This window comes from Bos grunniens, chromosome 8, assembly GCF_055505025.1.
Source record: "Bos grunniens cultivar Pamir isolate PY7600 chromosome 8, Bosgru_T2T1.0, whole genome shotgun sequence".
Taxonomy (NCBI): Eukaryota; Metazoa; Chordata; class Mammalia; order Artiodactyla; family Bovidae; genus Bos; species Bos grunniens.
Window position 1 is genome coordinate 16,879,142 of NC_141172.1, and position 25,075 is coordinate 16,904,216.

Consider the following 25,075-nt stretch of genomic DNA (forward strand, 5'->3'; position numbering starts at 1 on the left):
GAACTGTTAGTCAGGTAAATTTCTAAGTGAGGCTTATTTTTACCCCCTCCCCCATATTTTTATTTTGAAAAAATTCAAATCTGTGAAAAAGATGAACAAATACTACAATGAATATTCATACACCTTTCACAAATATTCAGCAATTTTAAATATTTTGCCACATAAGATTTTTTTCTAATAATTTGTGCATTTATTTGTCTATGTATAAATCTTATTTTTTCTGAAACATTGAAAATGCACTGCAGTCATCATAATGCTTTGCTACTAAGTACTTTAGTGTGTATTGTCTAAGAACAACTTGAAAGGAGGTGGTATCTCTTAAATCTTGGTGGTATGGAAAGAGAAGAGAGCAACAGTGTAAATTTTTGGTCCTCTAGAAATGAAGGAGAGTAAAAATAGAATGCATATAAAACAAATTCCAAGAATTAAGAGTACAACTGCTAGAATTAAGAATGGAATCTATATATTGAAACTGACAAAATATCATACATCAGAAAAAGCTGACGTAGAAGCAACATCTCCAAGACATATCTTAGTTAAGCAATTAGACTTTGAAGATTAAAGTCAAAATACCATGTTCATTACTAAGTAAAGAATACATTGCCATCAAATTTCTCAGTTGCAAGATACAAAGCAAAACGGTATTTCAGCAACGTTTCTAAAAAATCAATCAATGGAAGTATGAGACAAGAGTTTCATATACTGTCAGGCTACCCATCAAGTACTGAAACTATAAGGGAAAAAATGGAGAAATAGAGTTTTAAATATGCATGCTGTAGGGTAAGGGAGTTAGAGAAGGCGAGGTTTAGAAAAAGAATGAGACTGGCACTTTATAGGAACAGATCACCTTTAATGAGGCGAGAAGGGGCAGCAGTCAGATTAGTGAGCTTCTACACTAACCCAAGAACAGAGTAAATAATATAGGTATATATGTGGAAATCTACTCTCTTAAGGGGGCCTGTTCTTCTCCAAGGTTGTTCGGAGTACTTACCTCTTAAACGGCAGGGGCAAGGAATTCTGGAGATTGGCCAGAGGCTGGGACCAGCTGGGAGCTGGGCATAATCAACCTTAATGTCCATTTTTTTTTTTCCCTTCTGGTGAGAGAGTTCTTTGTTTTGCATAGAATGGTGCGGAGGACCCGGAGGGGAGTTTAACTCCAGGCTATTTTGAGCCGTGTAACTTTCTTTCACATGGAATTGAAGTTGGCGTATTAGTTATTTACTTTTTATTTTACATATTATTTTTAGTGGAAGAGATTTTCAAAGTCTTAGATAGGAGGGAAAAGACACTACTTTTTTGAGTATTTATTATAAAACGGATGTACATAAATTTGAATTAGGTCTAATTACCTTTATTTTACAATGAAGAAACTGGGACTCAAAGAAATCAGCTACTGTGACTCAGTGAAAGTAAAAGTGTTGTTTACTCAGTCATGTTCAACTCTTTGCAACCCCATGGGATGTAGCCCTCCAGGCTCCTTTGTCCATGGGATTCTCCAGGCAAGAATACTGGAGTGGGTTGCCATTCCCTTCTCCAGGAGATCTTCCTGATCCAGGGATCAAACTCCGGTCTCCTGCATTGCAGGAGGATTCTTTACCATCTGAGCCACTGGTAAAGTGATTCAGTAAATATCTGTCAAAGCCAGGATTCAAACCCTTTTTACTTTCACTCTAAAACTTTGATCTTTCTTCTGTATCATGCTCATTGATGTTTAGTTGTTGTTACAGTTAAAAGAGAGAGTGATCCTTCTTACTACTCTATTTAGCACATTTTTCTCTAGCTGGTGAAGCTATTCATAATCTTGCTCAGTTGACAAGTAGTACTACTATTTTTGCAGGAGTTTGAGCTCCAAAGACTATAAAGAACAGAATGATTTAATTAAAGGTTTGAAAACAGTTGATTTGAAAATGTGATGGTTTTACATGCTCAAATTTCCTCCCCCAGAACCAATCGCATCTGAAAATAAAGACTGGAGCTGAAAATCCTAACTTAGCTTTTCAAACATTCACTGAGTCTGTTTTTGAATACATGTATAATAAGCAACACTTTTGTTACAAGTATATCCCCAAGAGAAAATTAGCAGAGCATATTAGATTATAAATGTTAATAAACTGGTATTAGTATTATCACTTTCAAGAAAAGCACAGGGATCCTTTGGTGCTGTTTCTGAGGCTATAGTGTCTTATCAGCTTCTGTGACAAACCACTCTTAATATCTACTGTCCATGGTAATTAGTTTATAGCCTACCAGCCATGTGTCTACACAGAAGACAACAGAGTCTATTCAAAAATACTCCCTCCTTCTTATAAAATGCAAAAACAAGCAATTCTTATTTAACATAGATGCTAATGCAGGGAAATATAATAGTGTCTGGCTTCCAGAAGACAATAAAAATATATTACTAAATTAAATTGCACACATTTTTCGAAAGTTGGTATAAGATTTGTATCTAGCTTCAGAACTTCTAAAATATAGCCTTACCTTACTAATCCAATAAATGGGAGGGGGGGGGGGAAATCTCTGAGAAAGAGAATTAGAATGCTTCAAAATGCCCTGGTCAGCTGCAGGCTTTGTACCAGTGACATCATAGCAGGACCTAGCCTGGTCAATATGTATTTTTAGCTGAACTGCCATTTCCATTACTAGAACATTTTTTTTAGCACTTTATAACTAGGACATTTTCATTCTCACCATCCTAAAACTTGACAGAAATTGTCAGACCACATGTGTTTTGAAGAATACAACAGATCTACTTTGACTCATAGCCAGGTCATTTATGAGAACTCTACTCCAAAAACAAAGGACAGGTATTAAGATGATTTGGGTAAAAGTCTTCTTTTTTCAAAATAGTAATCATACCATATATTGCATTGCCGCCTTCTCTGTTTTGGGCAAAACATCAAAGTCACCTTGTAAGGATAGGAAAATTTATAGGGGTTTGTGACACCAGCTTCATCAATTTGTTATAAGACTAATGGGAAATGACATAGATCAGGTGCCCAGAACCGGGTCCAGCAGACTGCAGACATCCCATTCATATGGGTTTATCTTCGCCTCTGGAAAAATAGAAGGCCACTGCTTCAGGTTATTAAAAGAAAGTAAAAGGCAATACAGCAAACCTGCATTTCAAAGGAATTCACACTTAATATGACGTACAGTGCTTGGTAAAGATTCTGTCACATTTTAGTTAAACTAGAAAAAATATTAGAGTGATTTAGAGACAGAAGCAAATGCTAATAGCCTGGACACTTACTTTTCGCCACTCCTTAACTAAAATTACGAATTTTATTTATTAATCAGTAATAAAATCACTAGAATTTCTCAGTATGGTTTGCTTCCTGTGAAAGAGCTGCCAAAAGTTCGTGAATAGCTAACTAAAGCGATCACATGTAAAAACAAGTGCAATAAAAAGGAGTCACAATCTCTTAGGATGTATATTTCTAGACTGCTTCTGGGAATTTGAATTAACTCTTTCGCCACAAGATGATATAGCTCTATGTGATACAGTATCACAGTAACAGAGAGCATTCTACCCAGCAACTTTGTAGAGGTGCCAGTTTAGAAGCAGGAAATAGCATAGACTCTGGTGGAGACTTGTCCAGTGTTCTTGGATGACCTATGTCATCTCTTGTCAGTCTTACTGGATAACTGAGATTGGTTTTAATTTTTTTTTTTTTGGTAGATCTAGAAAGGATGTTACATGATTTTTCTGAGGTATCTGATCATGAAGAAAACTAAGGACAATATGACCTTTTTAGAATTGACTGTCACTGCTTAAATTCTGCCCCATAGGGCAAAAATCAAATTTATTTATTTATTTTCCTTTAGTGGAAAACCAGTAGATGTAATAATCTGCAATGAATCACCCCATTTCCAATGTAGAATTAGCCAAAGTTGACTGTATCCTTGGATCCCAAAGAGAACCAGCATGGGCTCATTTTCTATGACAGTGCCTGTCACTTCAAAATTAAAGTGGAAAATTGAGGCAACAAGTCGTGGAATATAAATTCATCAATACTTGCTCTTATCTCAGTTTACCAGGCTATTTTAAATAAAAGATTAAAGTGTAAACATGAATATTAGTGATTCTTTTTTTTTTTAATTTGCATTTCTTTTTTTTTTAATTTTATTTTTAAACTTTACAATATTGTATTAGTTTTGCCAAATATCAAAATGAATCCGCCACAGGTATACATGTGTTCCCCATCCTGAACCCCTCCTCCCTCCCCATTACCATCCCTCTGGGTTGTCCCAGTGCACCAGCCCCAAGCATCCAGTATCGTGCATCGAACCTGGACTGGCGACTCATTTCATACATGATATTATACATGTTTCAATGCCATTCTCCCAAATCTTCCCACCCTCTCCCTCTCCCACAGAGTCCATAAGACTCATCTATACATCAGTGTCTCTTTTGCTGTCTCGTACACAGGGTTATTGTTAGCATCTTTCTAAATTCCATATATATGCATTAGTATACTGTATTGGTGTTTTTCTTTCTGGCTTACTTCACTCTGTATAATAGGCTCCAGTTTCATCCACCTCATTAGAACTGATTCAAATGTATTCTTTTTAATGGCTGAGTAATACTCCATTGTGTATATGTACCATAGCTTTCTTATCCATTCATCTGCTGATGGACATCTAGGTTGCTTCCATGTCCTGGCTATTATAAAACAGTGCTGCGATGAACATTGGGGTACATGTGTCTCTTTCCCTTCTGGTTTCCTCAGTGTGTATGCCCAGCAGTGGGATTGCTGGATCATAAGGCAGTTCTATTTCCAGTTTTTTAAGGAATCTCCTCCTAGAGGAGAACATAGGCAAAACACTCTCCGACATACATCACAGCAGGATCCTCTATGACCCACCTCCCAGAATATTGGAAATAAAAGCAAAAATAAACAGATGGGACCTAATTAAACTTAAAAGCTTCTGCACAACTAAGGAAACTATTAGCAAGGTGAAAAGGCAGCCTTCAGAATGGGAGAAAATAATAGCAAATGAAGCAACTGACAAACAACTAATCTCAAAAATATACAAGCAATTACTACAGCTCAACTCCAAAAAAATAAATGACCCAATCAAAAAATGGGCCAAAGAACTAAATAGACATTTCTCCAAAGAAGACATACAGATGGCTAACAAACACATGAAAAGATGCTCAACATCACTCATTATCAGAGAAATGCAAATCAAAACCACTATGAGGTACCATTTCACGCCAGTCAGAATGGCTGCGATCCAAAAGTCTACAAGCAATAAATGCTGGAGAGGGTGTGGAGAAAAGGGAACCCTCTTACACTGTTGGTGGGAATGCAAACTAGTACAGCCACTATGGAGAACAGTGTGGAGATTCCTTAAAAAACTGGAAATAGTGATTCTGATTAGAATTAGTGATTATAACATGGGATATCATAATTCTGTGTAAAAAAGATATTAAGGTAACCCCCTAAAGTAAGAGTAGATAGATCAATGAATTTGGTGTTTTTCCTACATAATATGATAAATGACTGAACTGTAAGTCAAGTAGTAATGTTGGTAGCCTGTAGCCGTAGTCACACATGAATGGTGTAAAATTTGTTGAGATTAAAAGAGTGAACTAGAAAACCTTTAATGGCTTTTATGACTCAAATCATTTTTATCTTGAATATAGAATGATCAACTAATGATCATTATACCAAAACTAAGAATAAACCAAATATAAGTGAGAATATACCAAAATTAAGTAGATGGTGGTTGGGGAAACAGAAGAGTCTCATAAATGTACTTAATTTTCAGAATGCATTTGTTATTGTTGTTCAGTCACTCAGTTGTATCTGACTCTTTGCAACCCCATGGAATGCAGCATATCCCTGTCCTTCACCATCTCCTGGATCCTGCTCAAACTCATGTTCATTGAGTCAGTGATGCTTTCCGACCATCTCATCCTCTGTCATCCCCTTCTCCTCCTGCCTTCAATCTCTCCCAGCATCAAAGTCTTTTCCAATGAGTCAATTCTTCGCATCAGGTGGCCAAAGTATTGGTTCTTCAGCTTCAGCATCAATCCTGCCAATATATATTCAGGCTTGATTTCCTTTAGGACTGACTGGTTTGATCTCCTTGCTGTCCATGGGACTCTCAAGAGTCCAAGAGCGCAGTTTGAAAGCATCAATTCTTCAGTGCTCAGCCTTCTTTATAGTCCAACTCTCACATCTGTACAGAATTAATGGAAAAACCATAGCTTTGACTATATGGACCTTTGTTGGCAAAGTGATGTCTCTGCTTTTTAATATGCTGTCTTGGTTGGTCATAGCTTTTCTTCCAAGGAGCAAGAGTCTTTAATTTCACGGCTGCAGTCACAATCTGCAGTGATTTTGGAGCCCAAGAAAATAAAGTCTGTCACTATTTCCCCATCTATTTGCCATGAAGTGATGGGACCAGATGCCATGATCTTCATTTTTTGAACGTTGATTTTAAGCCAGCTTTTTCACGCTCCTCTTTCACCTTCATCAAGAGGCTCTATAGTTCCTCTTTGCTTTCTTCCATAAGGGTGGTGTCATCTGCATATCTGAGGCTATTGATATTTCTCCTAGCAGTCTTGATTCCAGCTTGTGCTTCATCTAGCCCGTCATTTTGCATGATGTACTCTGCATATAAGTTAAATAAGTAGAGTTACAATATATGGCCTTGACAAACTCCTTTCCCAATTTTGAACCAGTCCATTGTTCCATGTTCAGTTCTAACTCTTTTCTTAACCTGCATGTAGGTTTCTCAGGAGGCAGGTAGGGTTATCTGGTATTCCCATCTCTTGAAGAATTTTCCACAGTTTGTTGTGATCCACAAAGTCAAAGGCTTTAGTATAGTCAATGAAGCAGAAATAGTTTTTCTGGCATTCTCTTGCTTTCTCTATGATCCAACAGTTTATGGCAATTTGATCTCTGGTTCCTCTGCCTTTTCTAAAACCAGCTTGTACATCTGCAAGTTCTCTTAAAAAATGCATAAATATCCTCTTAAGAACACTGTTATGTCTTTATATTTTTAAAAACATAGTAAACTATCTCTGTTACATTGCCAGCTTTCTGTAAAGATTACTTCTATGCAATAGCAATGAAAAATTTTTAATGTTTCATAGTTAAATAAAACCTATAAATATGGTTCATGAATTTATAGTGATGGCAAAATTCTCTCAGTTCCTCAAAGATTTAGATCAGCTCTAAGAAGTTCTGAAAAGAGCACTGAAGAGACATTTACATCAAATAACTCATTTTGAACCTGGTATCCTTTTTAGCACACAGACCAACTCTGGCAGTTCAGAATGTAAATTTTTAAAAATTTTCCTGGCCTTCTGTTTGCTTATTTTCCTTTGTTTGGTCTGTGAATATTTTAGCGAGGATTCACTTTAAAAGCAATCTCAGTCCTTGTTGTTGCTTTGCAATGTTTGAGAAAATGACTAGAGGAGCTTTAATGCTGTCTTGCTCATCAGCGTGAATCAGATGAAAGATTAAAAACAATACCTAGAGAGCAGCTCTTAACTTGGGTTTCTGTCTGTTGAATTTTAATTCCATAATAAGATTCTTGTTCAGACAGAAGGTAAATAAATAAATAAGTTCATAAATTCCACTGATTTCAGCAGGCTATGTCACGGGGGAGGCAGTATTTTTAAGCCAAAATATCATCAGTGTTTTACATGACTGCATTTGAGACTCCAGCCCTCCGTGATTCCTTTCCAAGGCCAGCACCACCTGCTTACCACACAGCCACACAAAGTCTTTGAACATTAACGGAGGAAGCCAACAGAGAAGGCAGGAAGCAGTCTCCATAGACGGCTGGTAAGGATATGACACAGACAAGTCACAGTTTATCTTCTGGAGCCTCTCAGACATTTTAGCAAGTACCACTGGTTTCCACTGCCTTCTCTTCCGTTGTGTCTCCTACTTAGGGAGACAGAGAACAGTGGGTGTCAGAACTGAGGTGGAGGCCATGGAACGTGAAAACATAGGCAGCCTTCGGTCCCTGAGTGCCAATCATTTTGCCTCTAGAGCATGTCAGAATTCCTTCAGTGACTGTATTTACTTCTCACCTGGCTGGAGAGGAAAGGAGTGTGGCACTAACATCTGTCAAGGAAATTACAGATGCAAGCAATTATTGGGGCTAGGGGCATTAAGGAAAAACAATTATATGCATTTTCAGTCTAATTTGATGAGAGAGCCTCAGGTTTCTGGAGCCTTGCCAGGCCAATTGCCTGAGCTGTAAAACCTGAGGCACCTGGCTTTTCAAAGTTCAGGCACTCTCCGTTTTTAAGGCTATTGATTGGTTCACTGCAAAAGGAATGTAAAGGATGCTGCCTTTTTTAGAACGGAGTTTGATAGAATTTGCTACAAAAACTTACATTGTAAAACAGTGCTGTAGCAGGTTTCTAGCCTTTACTCTGGTTTGCACTCTGGAAATCTGTTTATATATTCAAGATTTATGTATTTCAGTCACCTGCAAATGTTTGCTGAGTATATCCCCTCATATCACAGATACAACGATCAACAAAAGAAACATAGCCCCCTTTCTCTTGGATCTTGCAGTTGTGAAAGGACTGCATTTCTATACCAGTGATACATATGATAAACGTTATTAAGGATGCTGTGGAATTATGCAACTGGGGATACAGTTTGGTTGGGGGGAAGTATCAGAGAAAAGTTTCCTAGAGTAGGGGCTTTTAAAGTGAAGATTAAGAGAGGAGTTGACCAGGGGAAGAGTGATAAAGAATATTTCAAGCATTGACATGACGGTGTACATAGGCCCCTCGAGAAGGAGTAATTTGGGGAGCAAGTAAAATGGGGAGGTTGGCTCAACAAGAAGCTCAAGATGAGGTCAGAGACCAGCTTGCCTGCCTAGGACTTTGAAGCCCAGAGTAAGGAGCTGGGCTTGATTTTAAGACAAAGAGTAACTGCTGAGAGATTTGAGCATAGTCATTTGAAGAGCAAGTTAATGCAGTAACAGATCTGAGCACCTACTGGATACCAGTCATTATGCTCAAAATTGGGATATGGTGACAGTGAGTTGGTCCCTGTCTTCAAGGAGCTTACCACTTTACATGGAAAACAGATAAGAAAAACTCTCAGTACAATGAGAGGATTTCAATTTGCATAAAGGCGTGAACCAGTCTTCCCTTTTGTCTTAGTGGGTAAAGAATGCGAATCCTCCAGTCAATGCAAGAGACGTGGCTTGGATCCCTAGGTCAGGGAGATCCACTGGAGAAGGAAATAGCAACCCACTCCAGTATTCTTGCCTGGAGAATCCCATGGAGCCTGGCAGGATACAGTCCATAGGGTCAGAAAAGAGTCAGGCACGACTTAGTGACTAAACAACAACAAAGGCATGAACCGAGTGCTGTGCGAAATCAGAGAAGAAACCCAGAAGAGACTTTAACTCAGGCTTCGAGTATCAGAGTGTGTCCAGGGGAGATGGCATTTGATTCAAGCCTGGAAGAACTTGTAAAAGTTGACCACGTGGATCAAGGGTCAGAAGGGCCTTCCAGATACAGGGAAAAACATACCCAGCGCCCTGTTTGGCCCACTTAGAGAACTGCCTGTAGGTTAGGATAACTAGAGAAGGTATGAGGAGGAATGAGGCAGGAAATGTGGCTGGAGAAGTTTATGTAACATACTCTTGCCCTGTTAAGGAAAGAGATATTAAGGAATTTATATGTCATATCACTGTCCAATTTTAGTGAGCAGTCACCAAAGAAAAATTGCAAATTTTACCTTTGAAGAGAAAAAAAGTCATTAAGTGGGGCAACTTTTAGTAATAGAAGTTACTGTCTTAACCATTTCTGTCACTTTTCAAAAGTCTACAGAAAGTTATACCTATTCAACAAAATGTTAATTTATGCTTCAGGAAAAAGATCAGTGGAATGTGCATATATGTTAAGGTGATCGCTTTTTCATTTTGGATCTGAGTTCTGCATCAACCTGAAAAATGGAATAAATTTCCAAAAAAAGACATCAAATACTCAACAGAGAGAAAGAAAAAGGTCCCTATTTATCATGTTGCTCCAATCACCACTGAGTGATGTATTGTGATTACAACTTTTTTTAATTGGCAGGCTTCTGGGATGCTATGGGAATTGGTGACACAATGATGAATCAGTCTCTCCATATTGTCTGGTTGATCCAGCAAACCTAAAGCAGATATTGACATTTGTCATTCAGCACTGGAGTCCTACAGACTTCTCTGCTGATTAGTCAAATACTTCACCTCCCTTTAATTAATGTCTTAAGAGCAGAGCCTTACAGGGATGCTCAAGGGAGCAAAGTTTTACAATATAATGGAAAAGAAAGGTTACACAGTACCAGATGAATCAGAAGAAGTGAGCATGGGGGAGGAAGGAAGAAATCAATGACAATGTTTAAACAGCTTAACCCTGTTGGCCCTGCATGTTAATAGATTATTTATGCATCACTTTGCCAGTGAGAAGTAATTAGTATGATTAGCATTTTCTGTTTATTGACTGCTCATCACAAATTGGAAAAAATGTTTATATGTATTTTTGTTTATTACCTTGAAAAATCATTGACAAGAAAGGTCAGGAGAAGAACTCATCCCCTCATATAAACTCAAAGAATTTTATACTAAAGAAAAAAAAGAGTGCAAATGAACAGAAATATATTTCTCATTGTGCTGTGAAGAAAAAGGAAACTATTTTATTTCCAGAGAAAAGCCTTTTGAAATAGATGGTTAAAGAAGGAGCTTTGAAGTTTGACATGAGTCTAATCTCATTCTTTAGTTAATAGTCAAGGATTTTCAAAGAGTCTTTATGATGTTTGCAGAAAATTTTCACCTCTTCTCTGTCTCCCTCCACCCTGATCATTTGGAAAGTTTCTTTTACCATACCACTTCAATCATGCTCTTTTTGGAAGACAGCTGCAAGCTAATCCCATAATAAAAGCAGTGAAACAAAGATACTTAAGGAAGGATCCAGAAAGGGTTTAGATTTCTACCTTAAGTACCTTAAAAATTCACAGATGTAGGTTAGGTATTATTTAGGGAAAATGAATGTTGGCATCTAGAGTCCTGTGAATAACAAGTCCACAAAGATCTCTGCTGTATTTAAAAACCATAGAAGCAGGACCCAGATGTAGGATCCCAGACTTGGGAGAGATTTCCAGTTGTCCTGTCTTGGTTTTTGGCAAACTAGAAATGTAGACTCTGGAGAAAGATTTGATACAGAGTCTCAAGTTCCTTAATTTCCAGTAAGTAACCTTGGACAAGACTTACAAAGTCGAAGCGCCCTAGAGATGAGTTTTATTTTGTTTTGCTTTTTTAAATCTCTCCGTGCCTCTATCTACCTACCTACCTATCATCTATATAAATATAAGTTAATTGTCCTTCCCTTCGTGTTTCCATCCACCTGGCCCAACTATTCATTGTTTAAATGAGACTGGTAGAGCGAAGAAGGGTCATAACACTTCCTGTTGCTGATTAAGCCTCCAACTTGCTAGGAATATGATGATTTTCTTTACTCTTACTGAAGCAACCACTGAATTCAGGATAGGATTATGCATTTGGAAGTCATATTGTTGAAAAATAAGTGCTTAGGATTCACATGACTTTAAAAGGCAGTGTTACCTTTTAGGAAAATATTTAGGAAGAGTTTCTTGTGATATAAAATCACATTTTCTTCCTAGGAATAAAACAAAGAACTGTCTCATCTATTTTTAGAATATGTTCTTCTGAAATCTAGTCCTGATCATCAGATTGAATGCTAATGTCTGAAATCTATGGGTTCTCTAAAGTTAAAGGAGATAACTGCCAAAACAAAAATTATGCTGCAAAACCAATATGAAAAGAAAAATCAACATGAGAAAGGTTTATACAGATTTTATTCTTTAAAACATCCTGAAAAAAGCTCTAAAATCAATTGTATCTAGTTATAGTTAAATGTGATTTTCATGTTATCAAAGAAACATATGATATACATAGATTATAAAAGGCAAGTAATAGTACAAACCTTATAAAAATCACCACAAATCCCATTTTCAAAAGCGACCCCTTTCATTTTTTATGCCCTCTCCCTCTTATTTCTAATTGTATTATTAAATAACAAAATAACATAAAATTTATTGGTTTTTAATTTTAGCCATTATTTTCTTTTTGTTTTCTATTATAAAGGATTAGCATTTAGATATTTTTTTGTGTGTGTTAATACACATTTAAGCATTTCTCCTTGCCTATAGTATCCAAACCATTTTTGGCTCAATTAATATTCAGTGTTTATCTTATTTGAACTAAGGAAATCTTATACACAGAGGAGTTACATGGTATATTATGATTATATGTTTTAAACATTTGTTTTTCCCTGAAGTTAACTGTTTTACACATACACACACATACACATACATACAATTTTCTATTGCTGGCTGCCGATTCTGGCAACTTTACCTCTCACTTATCTTTCAAGACCCATGTTTTTTTGTTTTTTTCATTAACACTTTCATCTTTTTCAAATCGATAGAAAGGTTGCCCACATCAAGTATATTTTCATACCATTTTATAGAAAACATGTAAGCCCTGTATGCATATTTTGATTATCGACCCCAGATTTATTTACCTTTGTGGCTAAGGAGACCATATCTTTTCCAGCTTACTGTGAAGAGGCCTTTTCTAATCAGTGTGGATTTCTTTTTTTTTTTTTTTAATTTCAAATTAGTTTATTCATTTTAATTGGAGGATAATTACTTTCCAGAATTGTGATGGTTTTTGCCACACATCAGCGTAAATCGGCCATAGGCATACATGTGTCCCCCCTCATCCTGAACCCTCCTTCCACGTCCCTCCCAACCCTGTTCCTCTATGCTGCCCCAGAGCACCGGCTTTGAGGGCCCTGCTTCATGCATCAAACTTGCACTGGTCATCTATGTAGATAGCTCTTTAGTGGTAGAACACTTTGCAGATGCAAGTTTAAAAATGAAGAAGGCTAGCTTAAAGACTTATCTGGAAATATACTATTTTTTATTTAAACTAGTATTTCACAGTGGTGGCATCAAATCCAGTCTGAGATGAGATGAGAGTTTTTCCAGACCCTGAGCAGTTCCCTACTTGTTCTTTAATAGGGAAACACAGTGTTTCTTTTTTGTCTGCATTAATATTGAAAAAAATCTTCAACACTGTCCTCCAGTGACCCATGTCCTTAAACCAGATGACTACTCTAGAAATTCTAGAACTCTTGCTGATACTTCATAGTTTGAATGTATTCTGTTTCCTTTTGTGATTCATTTTGCAGTTTAGACTTGAGGACAAGACAATAATTTTCTGTCACAATTTAAAGGCAGACATGAATGGAGAGGAATTCGGGATGTGACTAAGTGGGAGCCCAGGACCTCAGCAACAGCTGATACAGAAGGAGTCAAAGGTCATAGCAGGGAAAGCCAAGCCAAAATCTGAATCTTTTATTAACATCCTCACTGTTTACATGTAACCCATCAACTAGAAGAATCTGCTGTTAGGTGACTCAGACATCCTGAGTCAGACCTACTGAAGTTTGAGAAGCACTGGTCCAGGTCAGTTACTGACATTGAACTTGGTAGAGAGTGAAAATTACTCAAGTATTTTTCTTTATCCAGGTTAGTCAGAAAAAGGTTGGGATTTGGAATTAAGGGAGAGAAAAGAAAGTTGCTAAAACAAACTGGGAAATGTACATGCAAAAGGAAAATAGAAGTATATTAAACCAGCATTTGACATTACTTTGCCAACAAAGGTTCATCTAATCAAGGCTATGATTTTTCCTGTGGTCATGTATGGATGTGAGAGTTGGACTGTGAAGAAGGCTGAGCGCCGAAGAATTGATGCTTTTGAACTGTGGTGTTGGAGAAAACTCTTGAGAGTCCCTTAGACTGCAAGGAGATCCAACCAGTCCATTCTAAAGGAGATCAGCCCTGGGATTTCTTTGGAAGGAATGATGCTAAAGTTGAAACTCCAGTACTTTGGCCACCTCACGCAAAGAGTTGACTCATTGGAAAAGACTCTGATGCTGGGAGGGATTGGGGGCAGGAGGAGAAGGGGACGACAGAGGATGAGATGGCTGGTTGGCATCACTGACTCGATGGACGTGGGTCTGGGTGAACTCCGGGAGTTGGTGATGGACAGGGAGGCCTGGCGTGCTGCAATTCATGGGGTCGCAAAGAGTCAGACACGACTGAGTGACTGAACTGAAACCAGCATAGTTTTGGAATGGAAAGGAGCACATTATGACTTGAGAATAGAGTGCAGGTTTAAGCTAAGACTGAAGGTGTAGCAAGGGAGAATTGATGGACTTCCTTACATGTTTTGCTAAGGACTTTAAACTTTCTCCTGTAGAAAATTTGGAATCCTTTGGAGAGTATTAAGAAGCAGAGCTATGATTATGTTTTAGGCAGGTTAATTTGTCTACACTGTGAGGATATTTGAGACTTGGAAAAGAGGCTGGAGAAAGAGACTATTTGAGAGAGATTACCATTGCCCCCAAAATGTTGATAATTTGGATTAAAAGGACAATAATGAGAATTGATAAGATGAGATACATTGGGGCCCAGTTAAGGTTGTAGAATATTAGATTTGTGTGGCTTGATGATAGAAGTAGTTGGGCAATAGAATGGATTGCAGAAAAAAGTAACTCATATGATTCTAGTTTAGTTCTCTTGTTGGTAGAGTAAGCTAAATTTTTTCATAATATTAGTAGACTTAATTGTATCCTCGCAAAATACGTGTTCGGCAAAGATACTACAAAAATTACTGCAACTACCAGGGACATCATAAGGATAGAGGAATGTCATAAAGTATTATAGTTTTGTAGGGGACTCTTGTCAATTGGCTACTCAGCATCCAACGCCTTCTTTCTCCTCCCTAAAGAAATTCTGATTCTGTTCGTCTATTAATCTCCTGTGCAGCCCTTGTGACTCAACAGATGCTTACCTCCTTACCAACTCTGGATGGGAATTTTGGTTAATAATATAAGTGCTTGGCACTCGGTGACTCTTTTATTCATCAGGGTGTGGACAAGTGGCCTAAGTTGGTCCAGACTTTATATTTCATGTTTGAGATAGCCAGCTCTCTTGCCTTCTCCATTCATTCATTAGCCTGTCCTTTTCTCTCTCCCCTAATATGAAAGCAAGGTAGAGTTTTTCCATACTCTGTTGGCCAGCTAGGGCCATGAGGAGAACTTGTCTGAAGATGAAATGATATATGAATGAGAGATCATAGATATGAGCACAGCATAGCTCCTCGTTGATATTTCTGAGCTAGTGAGTCAAACAGCTCTGAAGTTGGCCCTACTTACCAACTTACTGTTATATGAGATGGTAAATGTCCTGTTTAAGCCAAAAGAGAGAAAGGTGCTTAAGTCCTCAACTCTGGTACGTGTGACCTTTTTGGAAATGGGGTATTTGTAGATGCAAGTTGTTGAAATGAGGTCATACTAGATGAGGGTGGGTCCTGATTCAATGGATGGTGTCCTTAAGAGAAGAAGAGAGCAAAAAGAAATGCAGAAGCAAGAAGGTCATGTAAAGACCGAGGCAGAGATTGGGGTTGTGCTGCTATGGGCCAGGGAGCACCAGAAGCTGCCAGATGTTGGGAGAGAAGGCAAAAACAAAATCCTCCTTCGGAGCCTTAGGAGGGAACCTGGCCCAGCCAACACTTTGATTTCTAGTCACCAGAACTGTAAGAGAATAAATTTCTGTTGTTTTAAGCCACCCAGTTTGTGGCAATTGTTATGGCCACCATAGATAGTTCTACTCATAATTTTGGAAGGATCTTTTTAGAAATTTGTCTCATGAATGTAATAACAAATTGTCTAGAGCTTGTGATTAATACTCTTTCTCCCCTTTTCAGCTGAGAAAAAGGAGCAAGATGAGGTTTTTCTATTTTAAACTAATCTATCATTGTGACTGAGGAGGAAAGTGGATAGTTTTAGTTTTCTGTTCTCAGGATAGAAGTTTGCAATGGTTGGAGCACAAACAAAACAACATGATGTTTGAGGTACAGGTTTAAAAAGATAAGGAAATGTTTTGTTTTACCAAGTATAAGTTTTCCTCTAAGGTTAATGAGGAGAAAATAAATTAATTAAAAATAATCAACCTTCTGAAAGGTTGATAAGATTATCAAGAGTTTCATCTTGAATAACTTTAGAAATATTAAAGTTTACGTTATATAGTTTGCTTGATTGATCTGTAAAGCTTATTAAATAATTAGATTGTTATTAATACCTCTTATATTCATAGACTCCATACACTGTGCGGTGTTTGATTCTTTAGGTTAAATTTATCTGGTCAGTAAAGAGTGACCTCTGGAATGTCTTTAAATTGCTGGAATTTGCATAGGCTTACACTTTTGCTTTCTAATTTAAAGCCCCTATGAGTTCCTTCTTTATCTCGTCTTATTTTTACTCATTACAGTCTCCCTTCATTTCCTTGAAATATACAAATAGCCACTTTCTTATCCCTTTTATAGGGAGGGAGAGCTATGATTCTTGAACACTGTTATTGATTTCTCTGTGAATCTGTACTATTCTATTTAGATGTAATTGTTTATTATTGCTTTGGGATTTAATTTTCTTGCTTTTGGAATGAAAAAACCTAGAAGTACTCCCTGGTTAGTCAAAATATTTATATTGAAAGGATGAGATACTGGCATGTATGCAGTGAATTAAGCAGGCCATTTATATAATATATGTATGCATAGGCATAAACACATTTGAATCCTGAGGTACTTTTATGCTAAGGATGAACAAATGCATATTTTAGGTTTATGTAATTATTTAAGTGTGGAGTTGGAATACACAAATTTTGATTTCTGCTCAGCGAGGGAATAAGCTAGGGTTGCTATCATCACTCCTGCATGGAAATTAACCTGAAAAAACTATAGAAGTGTTATAGGAAAACATATATTTCAGGAACCAACTTCAAAATAGAAAGCTGTAGGGGTAACAGAAGACCATCTTGAGTTGGCATGTATTGGGAAGGGATATTTAGGTACGTCCTGGGATGAGAGCCACTGGGGCAATAGTGAGAACAGGTTGGAAGAAAATGTTTAAAATTTTGTTCTTTGCTTCTCCCCTTATGGAATTGGGACAGTCACCTTCCCCATCAGGGCAGAATACAGCAGTAACATCTGCAGTTGGCCTAGAGTAGCATCAGTGTATATGTACTGCTGACCTGAAGCTGTAATGAAAACAGGACCTACTGATCAGATCTCCTTTACCCTTCTCCTCTTGTAAGCCCATCATGGCTTATGGATTATAACCTAGTCTTTCTGCTCCTAACACTGCTTCTTCTACAGAGTTTTAGAGTAAATACTGACCGGGTAAGTTGCCAGGAGCTGTGACTAGAGTCTGTGGTCAGCAGTTGCTCTGTGGTTCATTATTTGTGATACCTGAGGCTTTTCCCTTCTCCTCTGCTTAGACCCAGTGGGACTGAAAAAAGCAGGGGACATGGCCTTTCTCTGACAGATACTACTGGACAGGGTAGCTAAACTTCACAGAGAACATGAGCTTATAAGCTGCAATAACTGCACATCTGGAAATAAACCATATCTTCATAAGAGAGACAATGAGCTGGGCAATATATACCTATTGTGATGGAATTAACAATAATTTTCACTAAGGAAGATAAGTATTTTTACATAAATGGAGAAGACAACTGGACTGTGAAAGCACGCTGCTCCTGCTACTGCTAAGTCACTTCAGTCGTGTCCGACTCTGTATGACCCCATAGATGGCAGCCCACCAGGTTCCTCCATCCCTGGGATTCTCCAGGCAAGAACACTGGAGTGGGTTGCCATTTCCTTCTCCAATGCATGAAAGTGAAAAGTGAAAGTGAAGTCGCTCAGTCATGCCTGACTCTTCGAGACCCCTTGGACTGCAGCCAACCAGGCTCCTCTGTCCATGGGACTTTCCAGGCAAGAGTACTGGAGTGGGTTGCCGTTGCCTTCTCCATGTGAAAGCATGAGAAACTATGAAAAAACAAGTAGAAGTAGTAGATAAGAAAATATAATAGTTGAAATAAAGGACACAACCAAGAGCAATAAAATAATGGATTCAGCTAAATAGTGAATTAGTGAGCTAGAAGATAAGGTTGAAGAATTTTTTCAGACATAACAAGAAAAGATAAACTGGAAAAATCTACTGGGGAGCTATGAAATGTGAAAGACATATGTAGAAGTGCCAAGAAATATTTGAAGTAATAGTGACAAATTTTGCAGAGTTAAAGACAGAAGACTTCATTTTGAAAAAACATTGAATTACTTAAACCAGACACATTATAATAAAATTCAAGAATATAAAAAATAAAGAAGTCCAGATGTTTTCACAGAATCAGAGAAAGTCCTGCCATAGAGATTTAAAAACAGAAAAAGAAAAAAGTTATCTACTAAAAGAAAAAAAAATGATTGGAATCATTTCTCAAAGCATTACTAGATATTAGAATAAAATAGAGTAATTTTTATTGTGGTAAAATGTACATAACAAAATTTACCATTTAACCACTTTTAGATGTACAGTTCAGTGACATTAATGTCATTCACACTGTTGTACACCAATAGAATATTTTTTTAAATAACAAGGGGAAATGATTTTAAGTTGGAATTTTAAATCTTGCTAAAACTTTCTATATACCCTGATGCAAAAGGGATGATGAATAGGATGGTCAAGTTACAAATACATTGATAAAAGTTATTGTGGTCTTTAAATTATGACTACAATTTGTGAAATAAAAAAAATTCCAGCATAATATTAAATCAGGGGTTTTTGTTTGTATTTTCCATGATTCAGTGTCTGAGCCTTGGATTTCTCTTGCTTAGTTGTTGCTTTTTTCTTAAAAGGCTAAAATACCTAAAGCTGTTTATTTTTCTCTGCCTCTACCAGCACATAATGCCATTTTTTGGTCACTTTCTCTCCATTAGATGGTTAGAACTAGAAAAGAGAGACTGTGTTTTGGCATAGAACACAAGTATAAGAAGGCAGGAAATCAACGGGCACATGTGTCTTTGTTTGAGTTTGCTAAGGCTGCCACAACACTCAGATGGTAAAGAATCTGCCTGCAGTGGAGGAGACCTGGGTTTGGTCCCTGCAGGGGAAGATCCCCCGGAGGAGGGCATGGCAAGCCACTCCAATATTCTTGCCTGGAGAATTCCTTGGACAGAGGAGTCTGGTGGGCTACAGTTCATGGGGTCACAAAGAGTTGGACACAACTGAGCAACTAACACTATACTATATACTAACACAATACCAGACTGGATGGCTTGAATAACAAACATTCATTTTCTCACGGTTCTGGAGGCTTGTGGCCCGAGATCATAGTGTGAACACGTTTGTTTTCTCCTGGAGCCTCTCTCCTGTCTGGCAGGCAGCCACAGCCTCTCTGTGCCCTGACATGGCCTTTTCTCTTTCTGTTCCTGTGAGGACATAGTCCTATTGGATTAGGGCCTTGCCCTATGACCTTGTTTAACCTTAATAACCTCTATAAATACCTTGTCTACCAATCAGGTTACATTTTGAGGTAGTGGGGGTTGGAACTTAAACATATGAAATTTAAGGGAGCATAACTCAGCCCATAACAGTCCTGCTTTAAAAACTTTTGCCCAAAGGACTTAACTGCTAGTACCAAGATAACAATCCTGAGAGTCTGTGTCAGTAAGTATCAGGCACGCATGCTTCTGAAAGCTTCAGGTAAATCTTCTCATTTAATGCTTACAACAAGGCTGTGAAGTAGGTGCTGCCCTCCCCCTCCCTTTTTAAAAATTTTTATTTGAGTATAGTTGCATTGGCTTCCCTGATGGCCCAGAGAGTAAAGATTCTGCTGGCACTGCAGGAGACCCAGGTTCGATCCCTGGGTCAGGAAGATTCCCCTGGAGGAGAGCCTCACAATCTACTCCAATATTCTTGCCTGGATCCCATGGACAGAGGAGCCTGGCGGGTTACAGTCTATGGGGTCACAAAGAGTCAGACACAACTGAGTGTTCACACGACTGTAGCCAACCAGGCTCCTCTGCCCATGGGATCCTCCAGGCAAGAATACTAGAGTGGGTTGCCAGGCTCTCCTCCAGGGGATCTTCTTGACCCAGGGATCGAACCCACACCTCTTACAAGGCATCTTCTGCATTGACAGGTGGGTTCTTTAACACTAGCACCACCTGGGAAGCCATAGTTTACAATATTGTGTCAGTTTCTACTGTACAGCAAAGTGAATCAGCTATACATGTGTCTTTTCTTTTTGTGGATTCTTTCCCATTTAGGTCACCACAGAGCACTGAGTAGCATTCTCTGAACTATACTCATTAGTTCTCATTAGTTCTCTATTTTATACAAAGTATCAATAGTGTATATATATCAATCTCAGTCTCCAAATTCATCCAACTGCCCTTCCCCACCCCCCACCTTGGTGGCCATGCATTTATTCTCTACATCTGTGTCTATTTCCGTTTTATAAATAGATCATCTATCCTAGTTTTCTAGATTCCACATATATGTGTTAACATATGATATTTCTTTTTCTGACTTACTTCACTCCATATGACAGTCTCTAGGGCTACCCATGTCTCTTTTTTAATCTTCATTTTACAGTAGAGAAAGCAGAATCTTTAGGTACCTCTCTAAAATCAAAAAGGTAGGAAAGGTGGGAGCCAGGATTCAAAGCCAGGCAACCTGCCTCCAGCACCTCTCCTCTCATTCCTTGATCTTGTTCTGCTCTCTTCTCAAGTTGAGGAAACTGACATACATTTATTTATTTGACTTCACAAGCAGTGTTGCTGTGGATGTTCTCTGTTAGAGTTGAGATGCTAGTTCAAAGAGCACTGGTTCACGATTCTTTGCTCACCTGACCCAAGGGCTTGTTTTGAAAGACCTTAAAGATGAACTTAATTGAGGAGCACAGTTCTCCATGCAATATATTTTATACCAAGCAAAATAAACTCTGGAGTGTCAGTGGGAGAAGAGTTGAGAGGAAGTTTTTCCTGTTTTTATCTTTAAGAAAATGAAAAATGTGCATCAGAACACAAGCTCAGAAGCAGATCAAGGATGAGAGCTTTGAGGACAGAGGTAAATAGTGACTTCCTTGCTCCTGCAACTCCTTCTGGGTCTAGGAGTTCAGTGATGTTTTTGTAAAACCACAGAGTTCAGCGACGTGCAGTGTTAAGGTATATGTCTTAGGAGAAAAGATCTGAGAGAATTAATTTGTTGTTTAGAGGTAAAGATCAGATCCTGTAGGTTAGCTGTTCTATTTTGGGCCTGGGGAGAAGTGATTAACATTTCTTTCTGTTCTAGCAGGCTGTGGAATAAGACTTGGAGTATAAACAGAAGGAAATACCACACTTCTTGCAGACAGAAATCAAAAGCAAATGGGAGCTAATCAAAGTCCAATAAAGACAATTCAGGCATTCCTCTGACCAGTTCAGGAGAAAAAAAAAAAAAGACAAATGCTGGGATTTAATCCGGTTTAAATAGGTAAAGCACATTTTGGGAAAACATACTTCAGTCTTCAACTACTTTGTAAGAATTACTAAAATTGCTTAATGTATTATATGAGGAATCTGAATTAGAATGCCAGTGAGTGTTTTCTCCCTTAACTTAATCTCAAAATCCAACATTAGACCTTTGTGAATGTATGTAGCTTTATATTCTCTAAAATATTCAACTAGCCTGTGTAAGCAAAAGAAAACTCCACTGAATTGTCTGGCTCATTCCTAAAGAATGAGATCCATGAAATAAATAGCATGAATGGCTTTATACATTTTAAGTATCATAAGTTATTTATGAAAACATTTTATTTGTAATAGAATTAAGATAAACATACATTGAAAACATGAGTTTCTTTCCACTCTTTCATATGATGCCTCCAGAGGTATCTACAATTATTAATTTCATGTTTTATTTCATAATTATTTTTCATATACTTGGTATATACTCACATATACAACCATCTCATCCTCCGTCATCCCCTTCTCCTCCCACCTTCAATCTTTCCCAGCATCAGGGTCTTTTCAAGTGAGTTAGTTCTTTGCATCAGGTGGCCAAAGTATTGGAGTTTCAGCTTTAGCATCAGTCCATCCAATGAATATTCAGAACTGATTTCCTTTGGATAGACTGGTTGGATCTCCTTGCAGTCCAAGGGACTCTCGAGAGTCTTTTCCAACACCACAGTTCAAAAGCATCAATTCTTCAGTGCTCAGCTTTCTTTATAGTCCAACTCTCACATCCATACATGACCACTAGAAAAACCATAGCCTTGACTAGACGGACTTTTGTTGGGAAAGTAACGTCTCTGCTTTTGAATATGCTATCTAGGTTGGTCATAACTTTTCTCCCAAGGATCAAATGTCTTTTAATTTCATGGCTGCAGTCACCATCTGCAGTGATTTTGGAGCCCCCCAAAATAAAGTCTGTCACTGTTTCCATTGGAGGTGATGGAATTCCAGTTGAGTTATTTCAAATCCTAAAAGATGATGCTGTGGAAGTGCTGCACTCAATATGCCAGCAAATTTGGAAAACTCAACAGTGGCCACAGGACTGGAAAAGGTCAGTTTTCATTACAATCCCAAAGAAAGGCAATGCCAAAGAATTCTCAAACGCACACAATTGCACTCATCTCACATGCTAGCACAGTAATGCTCAAAATTCTCCAAGCCAGGCTTCAATAGTACGTGAACCGTGAACTTCCAGATGTTCAAGCTGGTTTTAGAAAAGGCAGAGGAACCAGAGATCAAATTGCCAGCATCTGTTGGATCATTGAAAAAGCGAGAGAGTTCCAGAAAAACATCTACTTCTACTTTATTGACTATGCCAAAGCCTTTGACAGTACAGATCACAACAAACTTTCGAAAATTCTTAATGCACAGTACTATATTTTATCTATTGGCACTTTAGAACTTACTCATCTTGTCTAACTTTACACCCAGTGAACAACTCCTCTCCATATTCTCCCTCCTCCACCCACCACCATTCTCATTTGCTTCTATAAGTTTGACTTTTAGATGCCTCATACAAGAGGAACTAAGCAGTATTTCTCCTTCTGTGATTTATTTCACTTTTAGAATAATGTTTTCCAGATACATCCATGTTGTTGCAAATGATACAACTTCCTTTTCTTTTAAGATTGATTGGTATTCAATTGTATGCATATACTCAACAAAAGTGATTTACAGATTCAGTGCTGCTGCTGCTGCTAAGTTGCTTCAGTCGTGTCCAACTCTGTGCGACCCTGTAGATGGCAGCCCACCAGACTCCACTGTCCCTGGGATTCTCCAGGCAAGAACACTGGAGTGGGTTGCTATTTCCTTCTCCAATGTGTGAAAGTTAAAAGTGAAAGCGAAGTTGCTCAGTTGTGTCAGACTCTTCGCGACCCCATGGACCACAGCCTACCAGGCTCCTCCATCCATGGGATTCTCCAGGCAGGAGTACTGGAGTGGGGTGCCACTGCCTTCTCGAAATTCAATGCTACTCTCATCAAAATGGCATCTTTTAAGGAATCTCAATGGCGTATTTTATAAAAATAGAAAAAACAACCTTAAAATTCATGTGGAACCACAAAAGACAGAAGAGCCAAAATGATATTGAGAAAAATGAATAAAGCTGGAGATGTTATACTTCCTGATTTCAAAATACATTGCAAAGCTACAGTAATTAAAATAATATGGAACTACTCCAGTACTCTTGCCTGGAGAATCCCATGGACAGAGGAGCCTGGTGGGCTGCAGTCCATGGGGTTGCTAAAGAGTCCGACACGACGGAGCGACTTCACTTTCACTTTTCACTTTCATGCATTGGAGAAGGAAATGGCAACCCACTCCAGTGTTCTTGCCTGGAGAATCCCAGGGACGGGAGAGCCTGGTGGGCTGCCGTCTACGTGGTCACACAGAGTTGAACACAACTGAAGCGACTTAGCAGCAGCAGCCTAAACTTAGACCAACAGATCAGTGGGATAGAATATACAGCCCAGAAATACTCATTAATATATAATCAGCTTATCTTAATAAGGGTGCCAAGAATACACAATGGGAAAATGATAGTCTCTTCAACAAACAGTGCTGGTAAATTGCGTATCCACAGACCAAAGAATGAAATTGAATTCCTATCTTATACCATACACAAAAATCCACTCAAAATTGAATGAATCATTAAGCATAAGATCTAAAATTATAACAGTCTAGCAGAAAATACAGGGAGAAATCATCATGATATTGGTTCTGACAGTGATCTCATTGATAGGAAACCAAAGGCAAAAACAAAAAGTAGACAAGAGAGACTGCATCAAATTCAAAAGCTTTTGCTCAGGAAATATAATGAGTAGGATAAAAGACCACCTAAGGGATGGGAAGAAATATCTGCAAATTATATATCTGATAAGTGTAAATATCCAAAATGTATAAGGAAATCCTACAATTCAATAGCAGAAAACAAAAAACAAAAATTCCCAAGGCAACCTGATTTTTAAAAGGTCTAATGACACAATTAGACATTTCTCCAAAGATGACTCACAACTGGCCAGCAGTTATGTGAAAAGGTCCTCAAAACACTGATCATCAGGGCAATGCAAATCAAAACTACAGTGAGCCATCACCTCATAACTGTTAGAATGACTCTTATCAAAAAGCAAAAGGTAGGTGTTAGTAAGGTTGTAGAGAAATACGAACACTTGACACGTTGTTGGTAGGAATGTAAAAACCTATTTGGTAGTTGTATGATCTTGGTAAGTTATTTAACCTTTCTGTGACTTGATTTTATCACTTGGAAACAGAGGCTAAAATGAGTACTTGTCTTATAAGGTTGTTAAAAATATACATGTTTATATTCTATAGATGTGCACACCAACAATACTTCCAAAGTGATTACTAAAAATCAGATGATGATTTATATATAGCTAGAAAGTTAGGTATCTGTATAGATATGTATTTATATTTATTTTAGCTGATATATGTCTATATATGCATATTTATATCTATATATGTCTATATATGTGTGTGTGTATATACACACTCAAAAAACATTTCCTGGTATATACTAGTCAATTTTAAAGTATTGTTCTTTTGTATTAGTGCTTAGAACATGTGCATTTTTCTGTATTCTAAATCACACTGAATATCT

General features: G+C 37.9%; 1 protein-coding gene across 9 annotated transcripts in view; it reads left to right on the plus strand.

Annotated features, from left to right (window-relative positions):
• The window catches only part of LOC147366710 (uncharacterized), a 1,020,409-nt gene that overhangs the window by 550,338 nt on the left and 444,996 nt on the right, over positions 1–25,075 (plus strand). Inside the window, exon 7 of one of the 9 annotated variants that reach the window (XR_015168966.1) lies at positions 21,263–21,725. The exons of the other annotated variants lie outside the window; for them this stretch is intronic. The gene's annotated coding sequence lies outside the window, so the exon portion shown is untranslated. Of the gene's footprint in view, positions 1–21,262; positions 21,726–25,075 lie in introns of those variants that run through there. 9 annotated transcript variants of the gene reach the window in all.